A 25,585-nucleotide genomic window follows, 5' to 3' on the forward strand; every position below is an offset into this window, starting at 1 on the left:
CTGGTTTGAAGCTTAGTCTGACCTTTTCATACTGCCAGTGAAACCATCCAGAGTTTAAATTGAAATTATGTGTGAAGGTCTTAGATTCTGTATTGGGTTTTTGTGTCATTTTTTCTCCCCTGTCTAATACCTTTCATGATGGACTGAGGGAGAAGGAGAAAGGGATCGGCAAGATGCAACTGATTACTTAAATCAGTAATGGGCACCTAGCACCCTTTCCTCTATGACTGAAGTAAGGTAGTCAGAAATTTATCCATTACCCTGTTGCAAGGTCAAATGTCTTATCTCTTAAACTACATAGAGGAAGCTATGTAAAGAAGATTTACCTGAGGTTAAAGTGGTTTAATCTCACTAATAAAATATGCTTGAAGTTGCATGAAAACCTTTCTATTTGGACCCAAGTTTTGCTCTATCAAGCAGTGCTGATCTCTATGTTTACTTGTTATCATGAGTGTTTGGGGAGTTGTAGGTGTGACTGGGGACTCAACTCAGTGAATTGATGCTGAGTTAGTTTTGACTTTCTCAGGAAAAAAATGTCTTACTTAAATAAGCTCTAAGTGTCCTTTTCTGTGAAGAGGGTCTCCAGGCAGAACTTTCTTTCATTGTGCTATATTTGAGATGTGGATGCTGAAGGTATTTTTTACAAAATACAAAGTCTACCGAGCTAAAAACTTGCTTTGTTTTTTTTTTCCTATGAAGAATAATTGTTCTTTTTTGGGAGTGGGAATGGAGCAGGGGGGATTGCTGCTAGTGTCAGTAGTGGTTGCAAGTGTCTCGAGTAAGGAAACACGTGATGAAAGTGTTTGGTGTTGCAACAGACAACTGGAATATTTTACTGCCAACCACAGGGCAATTGTGCTACTTATTCATGCACAAAAAGTCCTGTTTTAATTCAAGGTCTAGTATGTACATAGGCAGTGAACTTGGAAGGGGCCTAGGAAGGCTGGGACCAGGGCTAATTAACTGTTTGCAGCTCTGGCTCCTTTCAATCCATCCATCCATCAACAAGCATTTATTAAGTGCCTGTTAGAAGCTGGGCGCTACGTGCTGCAGATGCATTTCCAGGATTGTGCTAATAAATGTACCCGTGACAGACTTTTAAGTTTTGTATTATTAACATTTTCTCCATCATTTTCTTAAGTCTGGACAATCAAAGACACAATAAATCAAGTTGTGACTTAGTTTGCTGATTTCTGAAGTGTAAATGGTCGAAATAAAAATTTAACAATCACTAGAGGAGCTGGCTGCAGCATACTTCTGTGAAATGAAACCATCCTGATTTGCAAGGAGCTAATATTCTAATGGGGAAGATGAGGACGTATTTATGTATACATGGAATAAATATTATAAAGACACGGTAGTTCAACACAAAGTAAGTAGGGAGGGAGGACTCTAGTATTTGAGGGAATCAGAAAATGTTTCCCATAGAAGGTGGCACTTGACAGCCATCTTGAAGGATAAAAAAGAATGTTCCCAGTCATAGGGGAATGCCTTCTATGCCCCCTACTCTCAGCCCAGGGCTCTAGACACTGCACCATCTAGTTGCCCCGTTTATGCCTTTCTTTGTATTCTCAGCATTTAATACACTATCTGGCATGTAGTTGGAGCTTAATAAATGCCTGTTCCACTCCATTCCATTCCAGATGAGTTCCTATGGTGGAAAAGCACTGAAGAAAGGCGTTTGGAGCAAGGCTATATTTCAATAATAATAGTCTGAAAAGAATTATTCCTTGAAATGGTCATGGCAGAAGGGACCAGTGGAATCTTTTGTTTGAGAAACGAGCCTTGATGGTTTCATTATAGAAGCCATCACCTCTGGTGTGGCGCTTGAACTGTTCCATAGAGATGATGCTTGATCTTGCTTACCATTTTTTTTGGTGAATAGTTCAAGCTCAGTAATGAAAGGTCCAGTAATGAAAACTCATGACAACTCTTTAGGGATACTGAGTTTAAGTTTATGTGATTTCTGCCTAGAAATAGTTTGTAGTTTACAGGTATTGAGTTTAAAAATAAATGTGCTTTCAGGTAGATTTTGAGAATTCAATTAGAAGGAGTTTGATCTGTGATCCCATTGCCGTTCATACTTTTATTGCTGGTACAGATTACGACTCATCTTGTCCATAAATCCTCCTTTGAGGATTAATCAATTGATCAGTTATTAAGCTAGCATTAATTAGCTGTGTACTAGGCAACACATTTGGTACTGGGGATACAAAAATAGAAATGAAACAGTCTACTTACTGTAAGCTATATGACCCTGGGCAAGTCACTTAACTGTCTGCCTTAATTTCCTCAACTATAAAATGGGATTAATACTTACTGGATGAGTCACTTAACCTATAGTTTTCTCAGTTTCCTCATCTGTAAAATGAGGATAATAATAACATCTACCTCTCAGGGTTATTGTGAAGATGAAATAAAATAATATTTGCAAATGCTTAGCACAGTGCCAGGCATGTATGAGGCACTTAATAAATGCTTGTTTCCTTGTCCCCCTACTCCTCCCCCCCCAACCCCCTTTTCCTGCCCAAAAAGCCTAAAGTCTATCAGGGAGACAGAATTTACACATATAAATACATGTAATGTAATCTTTTTGAGGGAAGGCACTAGTAGTTTGAGGGTGGAGTCAGGTAAGTCTTTATGGAGAAGATAGTGTTTGAGCAGAGCTTTGAAGGAAATGAAGGCCTCCCAGTGGATCCCTTCCTTTCAATCTTCTATTACTCTATGGCTGGCACTTGGATTTATTATCTCTGTTATTTATCTATCATTCCTGACTCTCATTGCCTGACTTGTTTACTCCTTTTCCAGGTTATCCTTGGCATCCTTAATTATGTCTTTTATACTATTTCTTACACTTGAATCACCATTGGTAGTATGCTTCAGCTTACTAGTACGTTTCACGCATGAGTCCTTTCATTGCCCTTTGGGTCACCTGTGATTTAAATTACAAGCAATTCCCCAGGCCTCAAAAGTGTTTTAGTAGCTAGCTCATCTGCCCCTAATTGGGTCCATAAAGCTGTCCAAGTGAATTTGCATGATGCAAGATATCCACTCGGCAGAATTTCCAGGGACAGCAGACCGCTGGTGAGGCCACTGTGCCCTGTCCTCTTGGAAAACTGCAAATGTTTATTTCGTGATTTGCAGGAGAGGGGAGAGAGGTGTGCCTGCAGGGGAGCAGAATGGAAGGAGATTAATCCAATGTGGGGCCCCATGTTCCATAGCCTATTTTACGTGAAACAGTTTATATTCCTTACAGCAAAAAGAACTATTTGCCCCAGGAGCAGGGACTGATCCTAGGTGAAAATGTCAAGAAAACAGTTTGTCCTCCTCCTTCTCTGTCTTGTTTGCCTCCCTCTTCAGCTTCTCTCCTCTATCCAGGGGCCCCATCCACTGTGTTCTTATTCTCATGCTGCTCTAATATAGAAAGGCCTCTTGCAGAAGGATAGGATTTGAATTGAATCTTGAAGGAAACCGGGCAACCCTGAGGCAGAGGTGAGGATGCAGAGCATTCCAAGCACGGGGGACAGCCAGTGAAACCCAATCAAGAGTCCTGGAAGTCGGCGGCGTTTTGTTTAAGGAACATCAGGAAGGACCCAGTCACTGGATTGTAAACTATTCAGAGGGAAGTAGAAAGGGGTCAGGTTGGAAACGAGTTTAAAGGCAAACAGAGTGTTTTACATGTCATCCTGGGGTTTACAGAATAGGGGCCAGACTTGTGCTTTAGGAAGATCCCTTCGGCTGCTGAATGGAGGATGGTTTGAAGTGGGGAGAGGCTTGAGGCAAGGAGACCATTCAAAAGGCTGTTACAATAGTCCAGGTGTGGGTGGTGACGATCTCTGTAAGTAGAGAGAAGGGAACTCAGACAAGATGCTGTGAAGGCAGAAATCAGAGGATTTGGCAACAGATTAGATATGTTGGGTCAGTTTGACTAATGGTTCCCATTGGGAAATTGCACTCTGGTCTCCTGTGTGAAAGGCAGAGATAATCAACACTAGACCATTGTGGATGTACACTGAATAAAATTATCATAAAGTACCATGTAATTTTAGAGATAAGCAATGATGTTGGTGGAGAAATAACGTTCTAAAATTTACCTCAGAAAAAACACAGGGCTTGACTGCTACCTGACCGCCTGTCCTTTAGTCCTATGCTCTTTAAAAACAGTTGTAGTTCCAAGTGGGAGCGAGAGTGGCATCCATCCCCCAACACCAAATTGTTTGTAGATTCTATTCCTAAGTTGCCCCTTAATTCTAATATCAAAACTATTTTTCCCTTTCTCTCTCCCTCCCTTCCTTCCTTCTCACCTTCCTCCCTCTCTCTCATCCTTCATTACTTTCTTCCCTCCCTTTCTTATTTACTTTTTTCCTTCCTTCTTCTCTTTCCCCCTTCTTTCCTCAATTCCTTTTTATTGTTATCTTTTGTATCGGCTTCTTCATTTACAAATATATTCTTCCACCTCCCCTCCTCAGGGAGTTATCCCTTATAACAAGGTAGAAAAAGAAGTTCTATCAAATGAACACACATCAACTGAGTGACAGTATATACAATATCCAATGCTCATAGTTTACCACCAGAATGACGTAAGAAGAGGCAAGAAAATAATATGCACAGTAACTACAACAATATAAAGTATGGAAAAAAACCACAAAGCAATCGAAAGTGAGAGTTACAAAGTTGCAAAGTTAACAAGCATAGCTCAAAGGTGGGAGGCTCATGTTGAGAGTGGCACATTGTATTCAGACTTTTTTGATATGTTGATCAGTTGTGCTAATTTTTTTCTTTTCATCTTTTTTCTTTAAAAACATTATTTAGGATGACTCTCTGGGAGGGGGCAGGAGGAAGGAGACTGGGAGAAATTCTGATAATATAGAAAGAAAATATACCAATAAAATTAATGTAAAAGAAACAAGTATTGGTAGAATTGGAGGCAGAAGTTCTAAAAACCTCCAGTGATTAACCCCAGAAATATTGGCAGGTATTCCTATATGCTGGTGGTCAATTTATCCAAAGCAATTATATAAAAATCTCTAAAACAAATCTATTCCTGGCATTTCCATAGTATGTACCCTCAGGCCCTCACTACTGTTATCTGTAACAGTGTCAAATAACCCAAGGTTGTGCATCCTGCCTGCCTAAAGGAAGTGGTCCAAGCTTGGCTCTAGGAAGCAGCATGAAAACTGGAGGCTGCTGGGAAAGAAGAGAATGGGAGGGAATAAAGAGAAACCCAGAATCAATACCCTACCATCATTCCCCCCCCCCCACCTCAGGAGCACTGTTAGCTTAATATATTACCACTGGCTCAGTTCAGTTTGTAGGTCCCAAAGGCCCCCAGCCTTCTAGTGAAAATTACATAGTTACCCCGGAGCCAACTGCTATTTACTTACAACCTTAGACCAAAGTGTTCAGGCTTACAAAAACCCAGGCTCACTTTAGTTTGTGGTTGATACATTGCCCCCCTCTGGGAAATTCCTTACTACCAGCCTATCCTTTTTTGTTATCCATCCTTTTCTTCTATGACTTCATTAACACTTTTGTCAGTCTTGGAATACAAATTTCTGTCATTTTTAATTTAAGGTTTGCCTCATTCCTAAGCTCAACACCACCAATATACTCAGGCATACTCTGATATTGAATATTTGGGAATAATTCTGCATATTAACTCAATAAGACCTTTCCTTTCCAAAAGCTCCCGTTCAGTTTAGGAAGCTGGTTTGTACAAATTCATATTAGCCCCAGTGAAATGCTCATGGGGTAGTCCAATACCTTCCAAATCACTGAGGCTAAGGGACTACAGAATGTGCCCTTAGGCAAACACTCAAACAGAACTTCTAAAATAAAGGACTATGAGGGAGATAAAATATTGGAATAGTAGGAATGCCAGTTTAAAATCCTGCTGAAAGATATCAGTATTTATCAATCTTTAATTTATTCCCCCCGCCCCACCCTTGCTATCTTGTGCTTGTTTTTACTTTTCGCCTCTGTAGACACAGAGCACATTGAGATTCTGTGTGCCAGTATGTCATATGTGTATGAAAGAGATTTTTTGGAATCGCTGTTTAGGATGTTTCCTATCTTCTTTCAAAAGCCAGGAAAGAAAAAAAAATCTTTTGCATGATATTAAATTCACAAAACATTTTGATTAAAAAAATGCTTTGTCTAATCACATAGGAAAATTTGATTTAATCCCTTGATAAATTTCTCAAAATTAGTTCTTTGTACATGAATTGCCATTCAAAACCCATTACTTGGACCAGAATTCTCTGTGAGGTGCTGGAACACTGATTAAAGGTGTGCACAACTGATTGGGTGAACAAGGTTCATAATATTATCTGACAGGATCAGTTTTTAGTTAGACTGGGTTTAGAAAATCCTAAATCCTGTTTATATTTCTAAGGTAGGGATAGGAAATTAAGCTCCCAAAATCATACTCTCCACAGATTAAGACTCTTGCAGCTGATTGAATTAGGGGAATGATTTCTTGTGTCATCATCGACTTAGAACTTGGGAGGACTTTAGAGGCCATTGAATCTAACCTCAAGTAGTTAAAAAGATTACAAGGTGTAATCATAGTACATAGCTGTAGTGATATTTTCCCATTTTAACATTAAAATAGGAATAAGATCCTAGATTTAGAGATGATAGAAAGCTTTTGAGGCTATCTACCCTAACTTCTTCATTTTACAGATTTGGAAACTAAACTCTAAAGGTGTTAAATGATTTGCCAAAAGTCACACAGGTAGGGGAGATGTGACTCCTTTTTTCCACTTATCTCTCAAGCTGAGTAGGGCAGCTAAATGGAAAATGAGTATGGGGCTTGGAATCAGGAAGACCATCTTCATGAGTTCGAGTCTGGCCTCAGACACTTACTAGTTATATGACCCTAGGCAAGTGACTTAACCCTGGTTGCCTTAATTTCCTTATCTGTAAAAAGAGCTGGAAAAGGAAATGGTAAACCACTCTAGTGTCTCTGCCAAGAAAACCCCAAGTGAGGTCATGAAGAGTTGGACACGACTGTAATGACTGAACAACAACTCTAGATGAATGGAAGGAAACTCTTCAACTTTACCAGAGCAAATAATTTGTTAAATCAATCAAACAAAGTCAACAAGCAATTATTAAGGGCTTTCTATGTGTCAAACACTGTAGTAAGAGCTGGTGATAAAATGTAAGCAAAAAGAGACAGTCCTTACTTGCCCTTAAGGAGCTTATATTCTAAAGTGGAAAACACAAAAAAGCTGAAATGGGGGGGGCTGTCATCTAGGCCCTTTCCTTAAAATGGAGGTTCTGGGGGGGAACTGACTAGTCAGAGGAATGAGCCACAGGAGTGGAATGATTTCCCAAGATGAGAAGGCTACTTCATGGTGGAGAAAAAAGTCCAGAGTTGGCAGTGGAACCGAGAGGGGAGTAAAGGAACAGATTAAAATAATTATTAATCAAGAAATAAAAGATTTCATGTTTTAGAGAGCCAGGAGGCTTATGTCATCTTGTAGAACATGCCACTGTCATAAAGCATGACTGCTTTGACTTATGACATTGATTTAGAACTTGGGTTCTTACCTTGGAGTCTTCAGGGTAGTCTATGGGTAGGGAAAAATTACTTCTTCATTTCAATATAATTGTTTTCCTTTATAATTTTGTGTATTTTATTTTCTGAATTAAAAAAAATTATTATTCTGGGAAGGGGTCAATAGGCATCACCAGATTGCCACAGGAGTTCATGGCACCAAAATCATGAAGGACCTTGATCCAGAGAATACTTTTTCTATCAAACAATAACACTTTCACTTGCTCCATATTCATATTCTCGGTCTTTGTGGCTAACACCCTTTCTCTAAAATGATCTGAAGACTGTGTTGTCATCAGAGGTTGTCACATTCCTCTTTCTTAATTGAAATACTTACCCATTTGATTGCATTTGAAATTACATTAGGCATAGAAAGTTAAGCAATCAGGTTTCTCCAACAACTCATTTGGAAAGCAAAATAGCCCAACTATAACATAATACACGTCGTGGAGGTCTTGGCATTGGGGCTAATTGTGCACACGCCAGAGCAGATTTTGAATCAAAGCCAAAATGGGATGGAGCTGCTTATAATCCAGTGTTTGGACATAGTGATTGGTGAATTCTTAACCTGTCATTGGTTTCTGAGTAATTTTCCCATTCCCCATGCGAGGGTCTTTCCTCATCTTCTCAGTTGTTAGTGTGCTCTTCTAACTTGTCATTATCTACCTATATGTTGTATACTTCTGCTAGAATGTAAACTTCTTGAGCCCTGGGGTTGTTTTTTCCTTTTGTCTTTGCATTCCTGTTGCTTAGCAGGCAGCTAGGTAGAATAGTTGATAGACTGCTGGATGTGGGATCAGAAAAAACAAGTTCAGATCCTGCCTCCGGCACTTATAACTCTGTGACCAGGGGCAACCATCAGTTCGCTCACCTGTAAAATGGGGATAATAATAGCACTGATCTCACAGGATTGTTGTGAAGACCAAATGAAATAGCATGTAAAGCGATTGGCCAACCTCAAAACACTATGTAATTTATATAAATCCTGTTAAGCGATGCTTATTGAATTGAATCAAGAGGATTCATGTACACAGAATATTTACATAATCCATTCTTGTTATAAAAATGATACCAAAAGGCAAGATGTTCTATGTATTCATCCCCTCTCAGACATCGTTTTTTATCTGGTTGCCATGAAAGACTAATAGAATGACTATATTGATACTCTGCTTCTGGCCAACCATTTTCCCAAGCCAAATCTTTTTCTAATATAGAAAAAACCCCGACTTCCATCCATCATGATGAGAATATGAAAGACAGTTTTGTCCTAACATGGTATCACAGAATTGAAAGGGACTTTGTAGATCATCTAGTAAGTACAACTCTCCCATTTTACAGATGTGAGAATTAAGCACATAGAGGTTAAGTAGTGACCTGCCTCATACATAGGTAGCATGTAACAGAACTAAAAAACCTGCTTTTTGGTGTCCTCCAACCTCTGTGATCAGCATCCTTACCTTCCTTTCTAAATCTCCTTTTGCTCAACACATTCTTTCCTTATCTTGTCTCCTCACTATTCTCTGTCCTATTTTTGCTTCCTGATGATTGTTTAGGAAACCTTGATAACTAACTAATTGACCTGTTTGGACTTAACTGATGAATTAACTCAAGGTCTAAGACTCAAATTCAATTTGGTTACAATCAGTTCAACAAACACTTATTAATAAACACTGTGCTAGGCCCTGGATATATGTTGAGGAAGTTGATTGACTGGCAGCAGTGTTAACATTTGGGGGGCTTGCAACTTCCTCTTTGTACAGCTAGTCCTGGATATAGCTGAAATTATAGAAAGAGTCCAATTTGGACATGTGAATTAGCTTACTTTCTCAGAGGTGTTTTGGCTTCAGAGACTGAGACTACCTGCCTCTGTACCTGTTACTAAGGCAGAACTATCACTCTTACCCACACACATTCTCCCAAGCCTGAAAGCAGTGATTCCTGACCTTTCTGAGCATGAGGATTCCTTTATAATGTCCAAAGAGTTCATGGACCTTCACATGGTAGTAAGTTGTACTGTTAGGATCTCCTTGGGCTGTGTTTTTGCTTTTTTTTTTTTCACCTCCTGAGCACTTAGAACAGTGTTTGGCATGGCATATGGTACAATGAATAGACTACTAGGCTTGGAGTCAGGAAGACTCATCTTTATGAGTTCAAATCTGGCCTCAGACTAGCTGTGTGGCCCTGGTCAAGTGACTTAACCCTGTCTGCCTCAATTTTCTTATCTGTAAAATGAGCTGGAGAAGGAAATGGCAGACTACACCAGGATCTTTGCCAAGAAAACCCCAAAATAGGGTCACGAAGAGTCACACAACTGAAAAACGACCAAACAAAAAAAGTGCTTAGTAGATGATAGTTAATTCATTTGTTTCCAACAGAAATAGAAAATATGACAGAAAGTAAGCCTGAATTCAGTAATACATTCAAATGAATTTGTAGTTTATTATCATAGAACAGTAAAAACACACTTGTCATGGACATTTGCTACTGAAGGGTATAAGCAAGGATAGTAAAAGGTTCAGGTGCAGAAACAATTTATATTCATCCCTTTTACAACTTTTAAAACCCTTCATAACTTGGCCCTGCCCTATCTTTCCAGCCTCATTATGCATTTTCCTTTCTCTTATTCTACAATTCAACTAGACTAGCTTTCTTGCTCATACACATGTGATACATACTAAGACCCATTCCTGTGCCAGAGGGCCTATTTAGATCCATAATAGACATGGAGGGTGGAGCTTGTGATGATGGTCTGCATTTTGGAGAAATAGAATGAGACTGTAAGATTGCTCATGGAATAGCCCAATTTTTAAGGGAAAGATTATTTGAAGCATCATGTTCATATCAAGTGCATGTATGCAAACTTTGAGGAATAATGGCAATAGCTAACACCAGGGCACATACAATGCAGAGGCTGTTGGAATAAAACACAGATTTTTTTTTTTTTGGTGTGAATACCCTATGCTCATAAACTCCATTTTCAGAAAGTGACATCATTGCACTTCAAGTGATGAGTGTTTAGAAATTAAAAAAAAATTTTTCAAATAAATGAAACTAAATAGCTTGTGAATACCATCATGCTATGGTTTAGTTCTATAATACAGCATGTTTTAAAAGTGGTAGATGTGGTATGCATTGAGGGGAAAATATCAAGCATCTTATATAGGATACTGTAGGTATAAGGTATACTTTTTTTTTTGGTAGGTAGAAAATAAACTTTTGTAGGTAGAAGATGCTTTTTTTTATCCTCTGAGCTTTACTCTAGTTGCCCCCCAGTGCCTGGAATGCATTCTCTCTTCCTCTCTTCCTTTTCTTTTAACATTCAGCTCTAGGACTACCTTTTACATGAGGCCTTTCCTGATTCCTTCTGACTCCTAGTGTCTTCTCTCCTCAAATTACCTTGTGTTGGGCATGGGATCAGGAAGATATGAGTTTAAATCAACCTCTGACACTAGCTGTGTGACCTCAGGCAGATCATTTAACCTCTGTGTCCTCATCTCTAAAATGGGGATAATAGTAGCATCTGCCTCTCAGGGTTGTTGGTTATTGTTGTCAAATAGAATAATAATTATAAAGCACTTAGCACGTTCCTCCTACATATAAATGATAGTGTTATTATTATTATCAGTATTATGGTCACTACTGCTACTACTATCCTCCTCCTCCTCCCCCTCCTACTATTACTACTACTACTTCTCTGTGTGGTGGAATTATAGAGGGAATGTTTTCTAGTCACAGGCAGATGTCTAGTCTTGAGGCACCAAGATGAGAGAAGAGAAAAGCATGTTTGAGGAACAGAGGGAAGGTTAGTTTGGATGGACCCTAGAGTGAGGGAAGGGAAGTAATATTCAATAAAGCTGAAAAAATAAGTTGAGGCCAAGTTGGGAAGAGCTTTAAAAGCAGAAGAGAGGAATTCATTTTTTTTTTTATCCTAGAGTCACTAGAAAGCCACAGGAATACAAAGAGTGATGGAATGACATAGCCTTGTGCTTTAGGAAAAAACATTGTGGAGCAGTGGTGGCCAACTCAGATAAAAATGGGGACCACTAAACTGTACGTAAGGATCCCTGCAGGCCACGTGTTGATTTAGTTTTAAAATGTAAAGTTACCTGTATTTTATCTATATTTTATATATTTTGTTAAATAGTTCTCAATTACATTTTAATCAGACTTGGGCTGCACTCAGGAGTGTTGTGGGGGTGCAACAGAGTGGGGAAAGACTTGAGGCAAGGGAACCAATTAGGAGACCATTGTAATATCCGAGATGAGAGTGATGTGAGGTACTAAAGGAAGGTGGTGGTGATGTTATTAGTGAGCTGGGGTTGGCTATGAGAAATGTTGTGGAAGCAGACGTGACAAATGAGAGTGAAGAGTTGAGGATAATGCTGAAGTTGTGAACCTGGGAGACTGAAAAGAATGATGGTGCCCTTGACAGAGATGGGAATATTCGGCAGAGGGGTGGTGTTTTTGGGGAAAGACAGTGACTTCTGTTTTAGACATGTTGAGTTTGAGATGTCTATGGAAGATTCAGTTTAAAATGTCCAATAGGTGATTGGTGAGGTGGGCCTGGAACTCAGAGGAAACTGAAAGTGGATATATAGATCTGCAAAAAGTTCACATAGAGATAACAATTGAACCCTTGGTATTTTATGAAGTCACCAAGAGTATATAGAGAGAACCAGGTCCAGCACAGAGCCTTAGGGTATGTTGAAAGTTAGGGATCGTAATATGAATGATAAACTAGCAAAAAAGACCGACAAAGAATGGTCAGACCAACATGAGAAGAACCAGGAGAAAGTAGTGTCGCCAAAAAGTGGGTAATTGACAATTCAAATACTAAAGAGAGATTCAGAAGGATGGCAACTAAGAAAAAAAAAAGCAACTTATCAAATTTGGCAATTAAGAGATGGTTGACAATTTTGTAGAGGGTAAGTTTCAGCTGAGTGATGAGACCAGAAGTTACATTGAAAAGAGTTATTAGGAAGGGAATAAGAGGAGAGGAAGTAGAGGCACTGAATATAGACAGCTTTTGGTAGGACTCTGAGAAAAAGAGGAGAGATATAGTACTATAGCCTGAGGGGATGGCAGGGTCTAGTGAAGGTTTATAGACGGATGTTGACTCTTCAATGTTACGCATTGCTGTTATAAGTCATATTTGATAAAAAGTAATGCTGTGTGTGTAGATTACCAGGTACCCAGTTGAATTTGGTCCCATATCTGCATAATAATGGGCATTTCACATTTTTTCTTTTCTTCTCTGTCACAAGTAGTGCTTTTGCAACATCCTCCATTGCTAGTGGCCTGCGGTTTAATTTTGTCTATATAATTTTTTTGGAGGCGAGGCTACTTTTCTTACCCTCTCCCCCCCTCCCCCCAGGCCCTGCCATGACTACTTCTCTGTTTTGTAACCAGATTATAAATAACAATACCATATATGCCTATCCATTATGGGAGAAATCTTAGGATCTTTTCTTTCTTTCTTTTTCTCTTTTTTTTCAGGCTCGTATCAGTTGCTTTTTATCGTGGTCGTGACACTAAAACATTTAATTAAATGCAAGAAGATGAACTTTTAGTTAAACTGTAATCATGATTTTAAAACCAAGATGGGTTTGGATAGTGTATGATTCATAGCCAGCCACAGACTGCTAGGGAGTGTGTCCCTGGACAACCACAGGTCTGGTTCAGTTTAGCCTCTGATACGTGACTCATCTTTTTTTTTTTTTTTTAAGGAAACTTTTAAAGATAAAAGTAAACTGCTGTTAAAAATAAACCAGTTTGCTTATATAATTAATAATATTGTTTATATCATTAGAAGTGCAAAGGATTCTGAATACTGACTTTATTTTTTGATGCTTGCTTCTTGAGCTGAATTAGGGATAGGGTAGAGGAGACAATAATATGGTTGACAGAGCATTGCATTTGGAGTCAGACAGCCTGGGTTCAAAGAGCACTGGGTTTGAAATCACAGTCTGGGTTCATATACAATGCCTTTTACTAACAGTAAGATAACTCATTGGATTTCTCTGAGTCTCAGTTTTCTCATACATAGAATGAGAACAATGATACTTGTAAGGATCAAATGAGATAATATTTATTAAGCATCTTATAAACCCTCTGTAAATGTGAGCACCCATTATTAATGGTCATCATCCCCATCATTATCATTTCTGTCATCTTATGGCTAGTTTCAGTTATTGGTTCTCTTGAATATATACAGGTTGTTTTTTAAACCAGTGAGCCAATTAAAATATGTTGTCTTTGTTCAAAGCTTTTAACTTTCAAAATGCTCTCTTGTTGATCATCTAATTTTTCCTTTGCAATAATGTGAGAGAGGCAAAACAGGTACTCTTGCCCTCGTTTTTTTTTTTGTTTTGTTTTAGGCAATGGGGTTAAGTGACTTGCCCAGGGTCACACAGCTAGGAAGTGTTATGTGTCTGAGGCCAGATTTGAACTCAGGTACTCCTGAATCCAGGGCCAGTGCTCTATCCACTGTGTCACCTAGCTGCCCCTTAAATTTTTTTTTTTTATTTTATGTTTTTATTTTTTAGTCTAGGCAATGGAGTTAAGTGACTTGCCCAGGGTCACACAGCTAGTAAGTATTAAATGTCTGAGGCTGGATTTGAACTCAGGTCCTCCTGAATCCAGGGCCAGTGCTCTATCCACTGTGCCACCTAGCTGCCCCTTCTTGCCCTCATTTTGCAGATGAAGAAATAGAAAGCAAAAATCTAAACAATCTATTTATAGGATCATAAACGTTGAGCTGAAAGGGACCGTAAAGGCCTTCTGGTTTAGCCTTCTCATTTTACGGGTGAAAAAAACTGAGGCCCAAGTAGGTTGCCAGCCTTGCTTAAGGTCATACAAGTAAGCAAGCAGCAGAATTCGTATTTGTAGTTCTTCCGTATTAGAGATTTGGTAGTCAAATCCTATTTATGGATATTTGTTTTAATGTCAGAGGCAGGTTGGGGGAAACTGTGGCCCTCTAGGTCCTCAAGTGTGGCCCTCTGATTGAATCTGAATTTCACAGAACAAATCCCCCTTAATAAAAGAGTTTGTTCTATAAAACTTGGACTCAGCCACACCTAAGGACCTAGAAGGCTACATGTGGCCTGGAGGCTGCAGGTTCCCCACCCCTGTTAGCTACCAGGTATCCCTCTTTGCTTTGCACAGTTATAACCAAGAGTTATACCAAACCTTTTATGGTATAACTTGGTTGTAACTGTGGAGAATAAAGAGGGATACCTGGTAGCTAACATCACTCCTACTCCCAACCAGGTAGAGAGATAGGAAATGAATCTATTCAATCTACACATTCTCTGCCCACTAGGGGCAGGCTCCGGATTGGGCCTTCCTTTCTGGCTATGCACCTCTCCTTTGTTTCTCCCTCTACTTTCTCCAGGGCAGGACTGGAAACTTGCTGCCTCAGGGGCATATGGTCTCCTTTCCTTTCCTTCCCTTTCGCTTTCAGTGTCTTGCCAGAGTTTGAATTGGAGATATTAGGAACCATGCCCAGTCATAATAATGAGTAGGTTCACCATTTCTAGAGGTGATATCCCCAGACCCATGTAGAATTCTCTTTCTGCTCTTATGGGAGCTCACAGGATTATTAATAAGATACAAAATAAACTAAGAAAACAAAACAAAACAAAACAAAGCCCTAACCACCACCTTAGAGATGTCTTTTTTTCAACCATTGGTCATAGACCGGAATCTTTGCCCAAAAGTAAGAAGGAAACTTCCTATTCAAATTCCTTTTATGTAGTTAGAACAACCAGAGCTTTTTTCTCTGTTGTCCCTTCTAACCTCAACCAGAATATACACAAAGAAATACACATATTTGAGGAGACCGCAGATGTTTTATGTGAAGAGAAAACTGGATTAAAAACAAAACAATTAAGATATAACAAAAGAGCAAATTTAAGGGTTGCATAATCTCACATATTCCAATCCTTATATCTCAGGATAATCAGTCAGTTAGCTAGCATTGATTAAGCACCTACTATGTGTCAAACAAAATTCTGGGAATACAAAGAAATGCAAAAAATCAGGACCTGCTTTCACATAGTTCACAGTCTACGGGGGAAGCAGGAGGCTTCATGTAAACAACTATGTATAAACAAAAAATATACAGGATATATTGGGAAATAATCTTAGAGGGAAGGCACTAAGATTAAAAAGGATTGGGTGAAGTTTTTTGCAGGAGGTAGGATTTTTGCTAAGACCTGAAGGGAGTCTTGGAAGCTAGGAGGCAGAGATGAAGAAGGAGAGCATTCCAGATATGGGGGACAGCCAAGGAAAACTCTGAGTCCTCCAGAGGTGAGTGACTTGTTTGGGGAGTAATAAAGAGGCCAGTGCTCACTGGACTGCAGAGTATGTGGAGGGGAATAAAGTGTAAGACAACTGGCCGTGAAAGTGCCAGCTTATGAAGAGTTTTGAATGCTAGAAAGCCATCAGGAAAGAAAGTCATTGAAGCCTGGAACTATTTTTACCAGGCATCTCAGCTAGTGCTCAAACTACTTGCCCAACCAGTGTTAGGGAGGAAATTCATTCTAGCCTGCCCACCCTAGCCTGTTAAAATAGGATGAAAGATTTAAATTTGGAAGGTTCTTTAGAAGTCATCTAGTCCAACCCCTCATTTTACAGACCTCTACCCCAGAAAAAACCCCCCCAACCCCAAAACAAACAAAAAAACAAAACTAGGAGTGAAATGATTTGAGCAAGGACACCAAATATCAGGGCTGTGATTTGAACCTAGGTCCTCTGATGCCAAATTCAGCATTCTTTTTCACTGCACCAGCATGTAGTACACATTAATTGATGAAATTAATGTTTAGTTCTGTATGTTGTCATAAAATAATTAGGCAATGTGATTATGCTACTGAAATAAGAATGTGCTATTGTTCTATCAATATATTAAATGATCGCATATCTCTGAGAAATGTTCTAGTCAATAAATAAATCAGAAGCCACTTTAATTTTCACCCTTTCTTTATAATTATTAAGTAGAAAAGGCTAGAGTATTTTCTAGACAGTCAAAGGAAAAAGAAATCAAAGGGGTAATTATTGTTTGGATGCCACTCTTGCTGGGGGAGTGGTCATGCGGTCAGTTCTGGAGAGAGGGAATATAGTAAGTGAGAGCTTACAATAGTCCAAGTGAGAAAGAAACAGGCCTTGGACCAAGGTGCTGGTACATAGAGGGTAAGATAGATGCTGGAACTATCATGTAAGAAGAAATGGTATGATTTGGCAACAAATTATGTATCTAGAATAATGGATGGAAGAGTCAAAAATTACTCTGAAGTCCTTTGCTTACCATGTTAATAATAACAATAGTTCGTATTTATGTAGTATTTTAAGATTTGCAAAGTATTTTAAAATATTATCTCATTGAACACTAAAGCCCATTGTGATAGATGCTTTTATTATCTGAATATTAGAGATGGGAAACTGAATCTGAGCAGTTAAGTAATTTGCTCAAGGTCCTGTAACGAAGTGTGAGATGTATAATTCCTGTCCACTTTCAGTGCTGTGGAAGCAGAGGCATAGGCCAGTATAAGAGGGAATTTGGATTTGGGGAAATATAAAAACAAATATAGTGATCTTAGCTATGGTCATTTTGAGTTGGTGCTATTATGCAAGTATGAATTTGGCTTGGTGGGATATGCTTATGACTATAATACAGCAAAGCATAATGTATCTTGTTTAAAAGGAGAAGAAACAATAAAAGGGGTGGTGAAGTTGCATTTGACCTGTATGTGGAACTCTACCACCCCAATGGGGAGAGCAGAGGAGAAAGTGTGTGGGAGGAAGGAAAAGGAGGGAGAAGCAGAAGTGTTAATGGGACTAGTGTAATTAATGGGACACTTTAGCCAGAAGGGGAAAATGAATGATGTGTATGTAAGACAAATGACAAAGCATACATGGAGGTAGAATACAGTTGTGTTAAGGGATAGCAGCTATTTGGACATCTTTCAGAGGTCTCGCTGTTGCTAACAGTATGCATACTTCTTACTTCAATGAATTTGTGATCTCATCAATATGGGTACTCCTTCTAGGGGTGAAGATTATAATCCACCTATGCCTTCTCATCCTGTGTAGCTCTGGTCCATGGGTCTAGCTACATGTCCACCAATCAACAAGCATTTGTTAAGCATAGAACATGTTCATAGAGGGACCCAAAACAGTGATCCACAGCACCAAAATTGGTGAGGCTGAGGTTGTTGAAATTTAGTTGCAAGGAAATGTATTTGGTGACCTTAGTTGGTGTTACGACTCCATTTGTAGTCAAGTCATTGTGGAGTGCAAATGATGGCAATCATATTGGATGGAGAATATGGTGTATGGTCAAGAGCAGTCAGTAGATAAGTATATAGAAAAAATGAAGGAGAGATGTTACATTGTATTGGGACAATTATGGGAGGTCCGTAATAGTAAAGCAGTTTCAAGAGGTAGGCTAGGAAAATCATTCCTTGTCATCCTACCTTTGAGTTGGCATTAGGTCAAATATATCTCTTCACTCAACTAAATTTTAATATGTTCTAGTTTCAGGTCTTGACAGTTTCCTCAACCTTAGCTAGGTAAAGAGAAATGGAAAGATTTGTCATTTAGATGAAAAATCAAAAAGGAAATTTCAAAGAGTGATAAGAAAAGGGAGTTGGTCCTTATCTTTTGGCAAAAATGTCAGTTTGATTTACCTATGATTAGGCTTGCCTGAGTCCTTTGCTATTTTGCCCATGAAGGCAGCTCTTTTTAATAGTGTAGGACAGTTAATACACCAGGGCCATCCCAAGGAACAGGTAATGTGTTTTATAGGAAGGGGTGGGGATGATTAGTTTCCTATCAATGATGTTAAAAACAAGGAGCCACTGGGGAATGGCCAGGGGTTAGTTCCCACTATGAAGGTAATAGGATTCAATTCGTTTCAACAAACACTTATTAAGCATATGCTATGGGCAAATCAATGTGCTTGGGAGTCCAAAGCCAAAAATGAAATAGATCTTGCCCTCAATGTGGCTGCAATCTATTTGGAGGTGGGTGGAGAATATAGCATATAGCAGTGGTTCCTGAAGTTTTTTGTTCTGTGAACCCCTTTCAACAACAAAAATAAGAAAGGGTTGTGGATCACCAAGGTAATTCAATACATTGCCTGTAATATACTTCAATTATTTATTGCTTAAGGCATCATTAAAAAACTTTTTAGAGGAAACTCCTTAGGCCATCATTGGGAGCCCCTAAAGAATTCTTAAAACCACTAAACAGGAACCATATACACTAGTAAACCACTCTAGGCCTCAATTCCTTGTCTGTAAAATGAGAGGGAGAAGAAATGGACTAAATGACCTCTAAGATCCCTTTTGGTTTTAAATCTATGATTCCATGATCTTAATTGTTGAATGAAGGCAATTGAAAAGGGAGTGGACACAGACAGCTGGAAGGGAGGAGTACGGAGCAGAGAAGGCTTTGAAAAAGAGGTGGGCAAAGATTCTGGGAGGCTGAGTTAAAGCACGGAGGGCCTAGAAGGCCTAGTAGATAGTTCAGAAGTTGGAGATAAGTTCAGAGAATAGCTAGTATTACAATTTGACTGGAATTTGGCATTAATTAATTAAGGGGCATTGTGTGAAATGGTGCCAGAAAGATTGGTAGGTACCAGAATTTGGTGGGCTTTAAATATCAGGCTGTGTGGAAATGCTTAAGGGTTTTGAGAAAGGGAATTAAAAGTAGATTGTGAAAATGAATAGCCATGAAATAGTTGAACGTGTGAGTGTGTGTGTGGGGTGGGGTGGAATGGGGTGGAGGGATGGGGAACAGGGTATTTTGACCATAAGGAAGAACAGGAAAAAAGGGTAGGAGAAAAAGGAAGTACAGAGTGTCCAGATAAGTGAATGTCTAGCAGTAGCATTTGGTTGGAGCTTAGAGTAAACAAATGGGAGTAGTATTACATACCAGGAAAACAAGGAAGGGCCCAAGATTGTGGAGGCCTTTTAATAAGGAGCAACTAGAGTTGAACAAATCAAGGCTAGACTATGTATAATGAAGATAAGGTGGAGGAGCTGGATAAAGAATGGATCATAGGGAAAAGCAAAATAGAAGTGGGAGGATGTGTTAGTTGAGAGGAATTTGGGCTGTTGTGACATATTCCTTCCCATGTCTTCCAGTCTCTGTCCTTTCTGGAGTTGTTTTTTTTTTTCCTTGATATCTTTTGTTTTTATGTCACCATCATTTCCCAGTTATATCTCTTCCCATCCTTTCCCCAGAGAGTTATCCCTTGTAACGAAGAATTAAGAGAGAGAGAGAGAGAGAGAGAGAGAGAGAGAGAGAGAGAGAGAGAGAGAGAGAGAGAGAGAGAAAGACAGAGATGGTGGGAGGTTGGGCAAGGGAAGCTGCTTGGCAAATTTAGCCAGGACATCCACCAAACCTGACAGCTGGGTTTTGATCTTGGGTCTTGCCACTGGCTTTTCAAAGAATGAAAAAGAAAGAAGTAGCATTGAGATTATGGCAAACCAAGTTTTTATTGTGGAAGAATCTAGAAAAGCCAGGGTAGAGGAGGGTGTGGGGACCAAGAAGGATAAAGGGGTATATCAGTATTGTCTCCCCCCCTCTACATTGGATTATAAGCCTTATGGAGCTCAAAGAGGCTCCCACCAATGCAGAATTGTTTCCTTTTTATAGTAAATGGTAGAGCTGCTGACTTAGGGGAGCAGAGATGAGATTTAAAGCTGGAAGATAGCTTTGAGTCCAGACTTCTCATTTTACTGATGAGAAAAATTGAAGGTGAGAGAGGTTGTGACTTTCCTGGGGTCATGTAGCTAGTAAAGCATCTGAGGCATTATTCAAACCTGGTTCTTTCTGACTGCAAGTCCAGTGCTCTATCCATTGAGGGAGCCAGGTGGCACAGTGGACAGAATGCTGGAAATGGAATCAGGAAGACCTGAGTTCAAATCTAGTCTCAGACACAGTGTAACACTAGGAAAGTCTCAACCTCTGCCTGTCTCCTTTTGCTTGTCTCAAAAATGAGGATAATCATAGCACCTACTTCTCAGGGTTGTTGTGAGGATCAAAAAAGATAATAATTGTGAAATGTTTAGCACAGTGCCTGGCACATTGTAAGCACTATGTACATGTTAGCTATTATTTTTATTATGTCCCTCTGAGCTTAGGTCTTCTCACTCTGAAATTAAAGCTCTTCCTATCAATCACATCATGGTACCTCTCAAAGTACAGAACAGATACTGAGTAAGCACTTCCTAATGTACCAGATGGTATAGTGGCATGAATTCTGGATTTAGAATCAGGCTTTGGGCTCAAATCCTGGCTCTGCTATTACCTGTCAGACTTTGAGCCAGTTTTTTTTTTTAATTTCTCTGGGCCTCACTTCTATAGGGCATCATAGATTTTGAGCTGGAATATACCTGAAAGGCCTTCTAGTCTAACTCTAGTTTTACAAACAAGGGAGGTTAAGTGTCTTACCCAGGGTTTATGGGTAGTGATAGAACCTGGATTTGAAATCAAGATTTGAAATTTGGACTCCAAATGCAGCTGTCATCCATAAAATGAAGGGACCAGACCAGATGGCCTCTAGGTTCGCTACTAGATCTGAATCTATGCAAGTAGCACTGCCCCAATCATAGTAATCAATCAATCAACGTATCTTTATCAAATGGTTATTATGGTGCCAGAAATTATGTTATGCACTGGGAATAAAAAGACAAAAATGAAACAATCTTTGCTTTCAAAGAGCTTACATTCTGGGGGGAGGTAGAAGAGACCATGCATGCATAGATAATATGTGTATATAAGCTTTAATAGCTTAAAACTTAAAACTATTAGAGCTATTAAATTTTTTGACTGTTAAAGTTTAAGCTGCACTAAGGCTTTTGGAATACTCTGTACTTGTATGCACATTGTTTTTGTTCAATCATTCAGTCATGTCCAATTCTTTGTAACCCCTTGAACCATAGTATGTCAAGCCCTTCTAGCCTCCATTATCATGCAAAGTCTGTCCAGACTCATGTTTGTTGCTTCCATGACACTATCTATCCATCTGCTGCCCCCCTTTCCTTTTACCTTCAGTCTTTCCTAGCATAAGAGTCCTGTCTTCTCATTGTGTGCCCAAAGTATTTAAAGTTCAGCTTCAGTTATTTGTCCTTCCAATGAATAGTCAGAGTTAATTTCTTTAAGTATTGACTGATTTGACCTCCTTACTCTCTAGCACCACAATTGGAAAGTGTTGATTCTGCAACACTCAGCTTTCCTTAGAGTCCAACTCTCACGTCCATACGTTGCTACTGGAAAAACCACACCTTTGACTAGATAGGCTTTTGTCAATAAGGTGATGTCTCTGATTTTTAGTATACTGTACAGATTTACCGTAGCTTTCCTTCAGTTTGGGTTTGGATGGCTTAGAGTGAGTGTAAATATCATTTGCATATTTGAGATTGTTGATATTTCTCTTGGCAATCTTAATTCCACCTTTGATTCACCCAGCTTGGCATTTTGCATGATGTATTCTGCATATAAGTTAAATAAATAAGGTGACAATATATATCCAGTTTTCCTGAAGAGATTTCTTGTCTTTCCCATTCAATTGTTTTCTCCTATTCCTTTGCCCTCCTCACTTAAGAAAGTCCTCTTATCTCTCCTTGCTCTTCTCTGGAATTCTGCATTTAGTTGAGTATATTTTCCCCCATTCTCTTTTGCCTTTCACTTTCCTTCTTTCCTCAGTTATTTGTAAAGCTTTATCAGACAGCCATTTTGCTTTCTTGCTCTTCTTTTTCTTTGGAATGTGTTTTGTTGCTGCCTCCTATACAATATTTTGAAACTCTGCTCATACTACTTCAGGCACTCTATCTACCAGATATAATTCCTTTAAATCTACTCAGCATTTCCACTTCATATTCGTAAAAGCTGTTATTTGGGTCATGCTTTTCCCCGCTTTCTTTATTTCAATGAATTTTGCAGTAAGAAGCTAATAATCTGAGCCACAGTCAGCTTTAAGTCTTGTTCTAACTGACTATATAAGCTCTTCTAACTTTGGCTGCAAAATATATATAATCTATCTGATTTTGGCATTGTCCATCTGGTGATGTCCATGTGTAGAGTCATCTTTTGGGTGGTTGAAAAAGGTTATTTGCTATGACCAGAGAGTTATCTTGACAAAACTTAGTCTCTGCCCTGCTTCATTCTGTATTCCAAGGCCAGTTATTCCAATTATCTTTTTTTGTTTTGTTTTGTTTTTGCTAGGCAATGGGGTTAAGTGACTTGCCCAGGGTCACACAGCTAGTAAGTGTCAAGTGTCTGAGGCCGGATTTGAGCTCAGGACCTCCTGACTCCAGAGCCGGTGCTCTATCCACTGTGCTACCTAGCTGCTCCTATTCCAATTGTCTTTTGATTGTCTACTTTAGCATTCCAATCTCCTGTGATGAACATGACATCTCTTTTTTGGATGTATTTCTAGAAGATGGTGTAGATCTTCAAAGAACTGATCAACTTTGGCCTTTTCAGCATCAGTGAATTCTGAAAATCAAATCAGAAATTCTGGATCAGGAACATAGGCTCGTGTAACTGTGATGTTGAATGGTTTGCCTTAGATTTAAATAGATGCCATTGTATCATTTTTGAGGTTGTACCCCAGTACTGCTATTTTCACTCTTTTATTGACTATGAGGGCTATTCCATTTTTTTTCTAAGAAATTCTTGCCCACAGTAGTCTATGTAAGGATCACCTGAATTAAATTCACCCATTCCCATCCCATTTAAGAACAGTGACACCCAAGATGTCACTATTTAATCTTTTCACCTCCTATTTGACCACATCCAGCTTACCTAGGTTCATAGATCTTACATTCCAGGTTCCTATGCAATGTTGATTTTTGCAGTATCAGATTTTCCTTTCATCATCATGTATACCCACAGCTGAGCTTCCTTTTGGTTTTAGCCCAGATGATTCACTCCTAAAGCTATTTGTACTTGCCCTACACTCTTCCCCAGTAATGTATTGGACACCTCCTGACGTAAGTGGCTCATCCTACTGATGTCATATTTTTAAACTTTTTAATACTATCTATGGGGTTTTCTTGGCAAGCATACTGGAGTTGTTTGCCTTTTCCTTCTCCAGTAGATCATCTTTTGTCAGAACTCTACACTATGACCTGTCTATCTTGGGTAACCCTGCATGGCAAAGCTCATTATTTCATTGAGCTATGCAAGCCCTCTGTCGTGACAAGGCAGTGATCCAGTGTAAAACATAAAATAAAAAATAAAACATATACAAAATATTATATATAAGGTGATTTGGGGAGGGTATAGTGTACTAGCAGCTAGGGAGATAGTAAACAGCTACAACTCTCATCATTTCTAGTTCTCCTGTGACTCCTAAGGCAGCTAGGTGTCATAGGTATATAAAGTTCTGGGCCTGGGGTCAAGGAGACCTGAGTTCAAATGCGGCCCCCTCCAACACTTATTAGTTGTGTGAACTTGGGCAAGTCATGTAATTTCTTCTGCCCCAGTTTCCTTATTTATATAGTGGGGATAATAATAGCACCTACCTTGTAGGGTTGTTGTAAGAATCAAATGAGATAAAATTTGTAAAGTGCTTATCATAGTGCGTGGCACATAAAAGGAACCATATAATGCGGCAGGGGAATAACATTTATATAATGTTACATTGATAGCTATTATTATATATTATTATTATCAAGTAACTTAGCAGAGAAAAAATAAAACAACCCCTCTTTGCAGGTTCCCTTTGAGGTCCCTCCCACATAGACATGAAATTCTTTAAAAGAATAACCTAAGAAAGCAGTATGATGTGGTGGAAAGAGTCCTAAATATAGGGCTCAAGGACGTACTATACGATCCTGACTCTGCCTCTTATTACATGTATAATCTTGGGGAAGCCCTTTCTGAGCCTCATTTTCCTCATCTTTAAAATGAAGTGTTTTGTTTAGATGATCGTGAAGGTCCCTCCCAGCTTGTAAGAGGAGTTGGGTTTCTGTTAGGCTGCTATCTCACATCTATTGGTTCCTCTGGTTAATTTATTTTGGTCACTGGGCATGTTGGTGCTTGCTTACTGTCAGGAACTGTTCTGAAGCCCACATGTAACTTGCAGAGCTCCACTGAGCCTTCATCTTAAACCAGGGACAGATACAGGAATGGTGTACTAGGAATACGGGAATAGGTAATCTCAGGGGTGGAGGAGTTGCAACCTAATTGGCTTTCTTTCCCAGGAGTGTTGCTGTGCTTTAACAAAGACTTCACCTGTTGTCGAGAATAAGCCATCCCAGAAAAGGTGCCAACCTCGGGCAGCACAGTGTACAAGATCCCATAGTTAATTGGTCTTTAACTTTAGGGAGTCTGCCTTCAGTAATGCAAGCACTGGATTTGGAGTGAGAGGACCTGGATTCAAATACTACTTCAGTCACTTACTCCCTGTGTGACTGTGGGAAAGGCTCTTCTTGTCTTTAATCTTCAGTTTTCTCAGCTGTAAACCAGTTTAGACCAGATGAATTGGAAGGTCTCTCCCAATTCTGGATCTGTGATCTATGATCTTGTTTAAGCACAATTCATATCTTTGGCTCACCTGTTTTAGGTCTACCTCTGTTAATAAGTAGATGTATTGACTTGCAGGATGTTAGAACTGGAGGCATTTTAGGAATGACCTAATTCACTGCTCCCCCCACTCCATTTACAGATTAGGAAACTGAGACTCAAGAGAAGAAATGACTTGGCCAAGGTTGAACATATAACAAATGGCAGAGACAGGACCAGGGGTGTGTTAGAGCCAGCTTGAATCTTTGAGCCAATTGTTAAATTTTCAATGTGAGCAATTACATGTTAGAAATCAGCAAACTTACAAATTTAGGGCTTGATTAATTGTTTTGTTGATTGTCTAGACTTAAGAAAGTGATAGAGAAAAAGTTAATAATGCAGATTAAATTTAAAAGTGTATCATGAGAACTTTTTTTTGGGGGGGAGGGGAGGAGAACTAATTATTAAACATTTAGTAGCACCCTCCCAGATGGTACTTAA

At 39.2% G+C, this 25,585-nt stretch overlaps 1 protein-coding gene across 8 annotated transcripts in view; it reads left to right on the top strand.

Annotated features, from left to right (window-relative positions):
• The window catches only part of ATP8B4 (ATPase phospholipid transporting 8B4 (putative)), a 336,040-nt gene that overhangs the window by 63,272 nt on the left and 247,183 nt on the right, over window positions 1–25,585 (top strand). The window lies entirely within an intron of this gene.

This window comes from Phascolarctos cinereus, unplaced genomic scaffold (assembly GCF_003287225.1).
Source record: "Phascolarctos cinereus isolate Bilbo 61053 unplaced genomic scaffold, phaCin_HiC Scaffold_3;HRSCAF=262, whole genome shotgun sequence".
In the NCBI taxonomy this organism is placed as follows: domain Eukaryota; kingdom Metazoa; phylum Chordata; class Mammalia; order Diprotodontia; family Phascolarctidae; genus Phascolarctos; species Phascolarctos cinereus.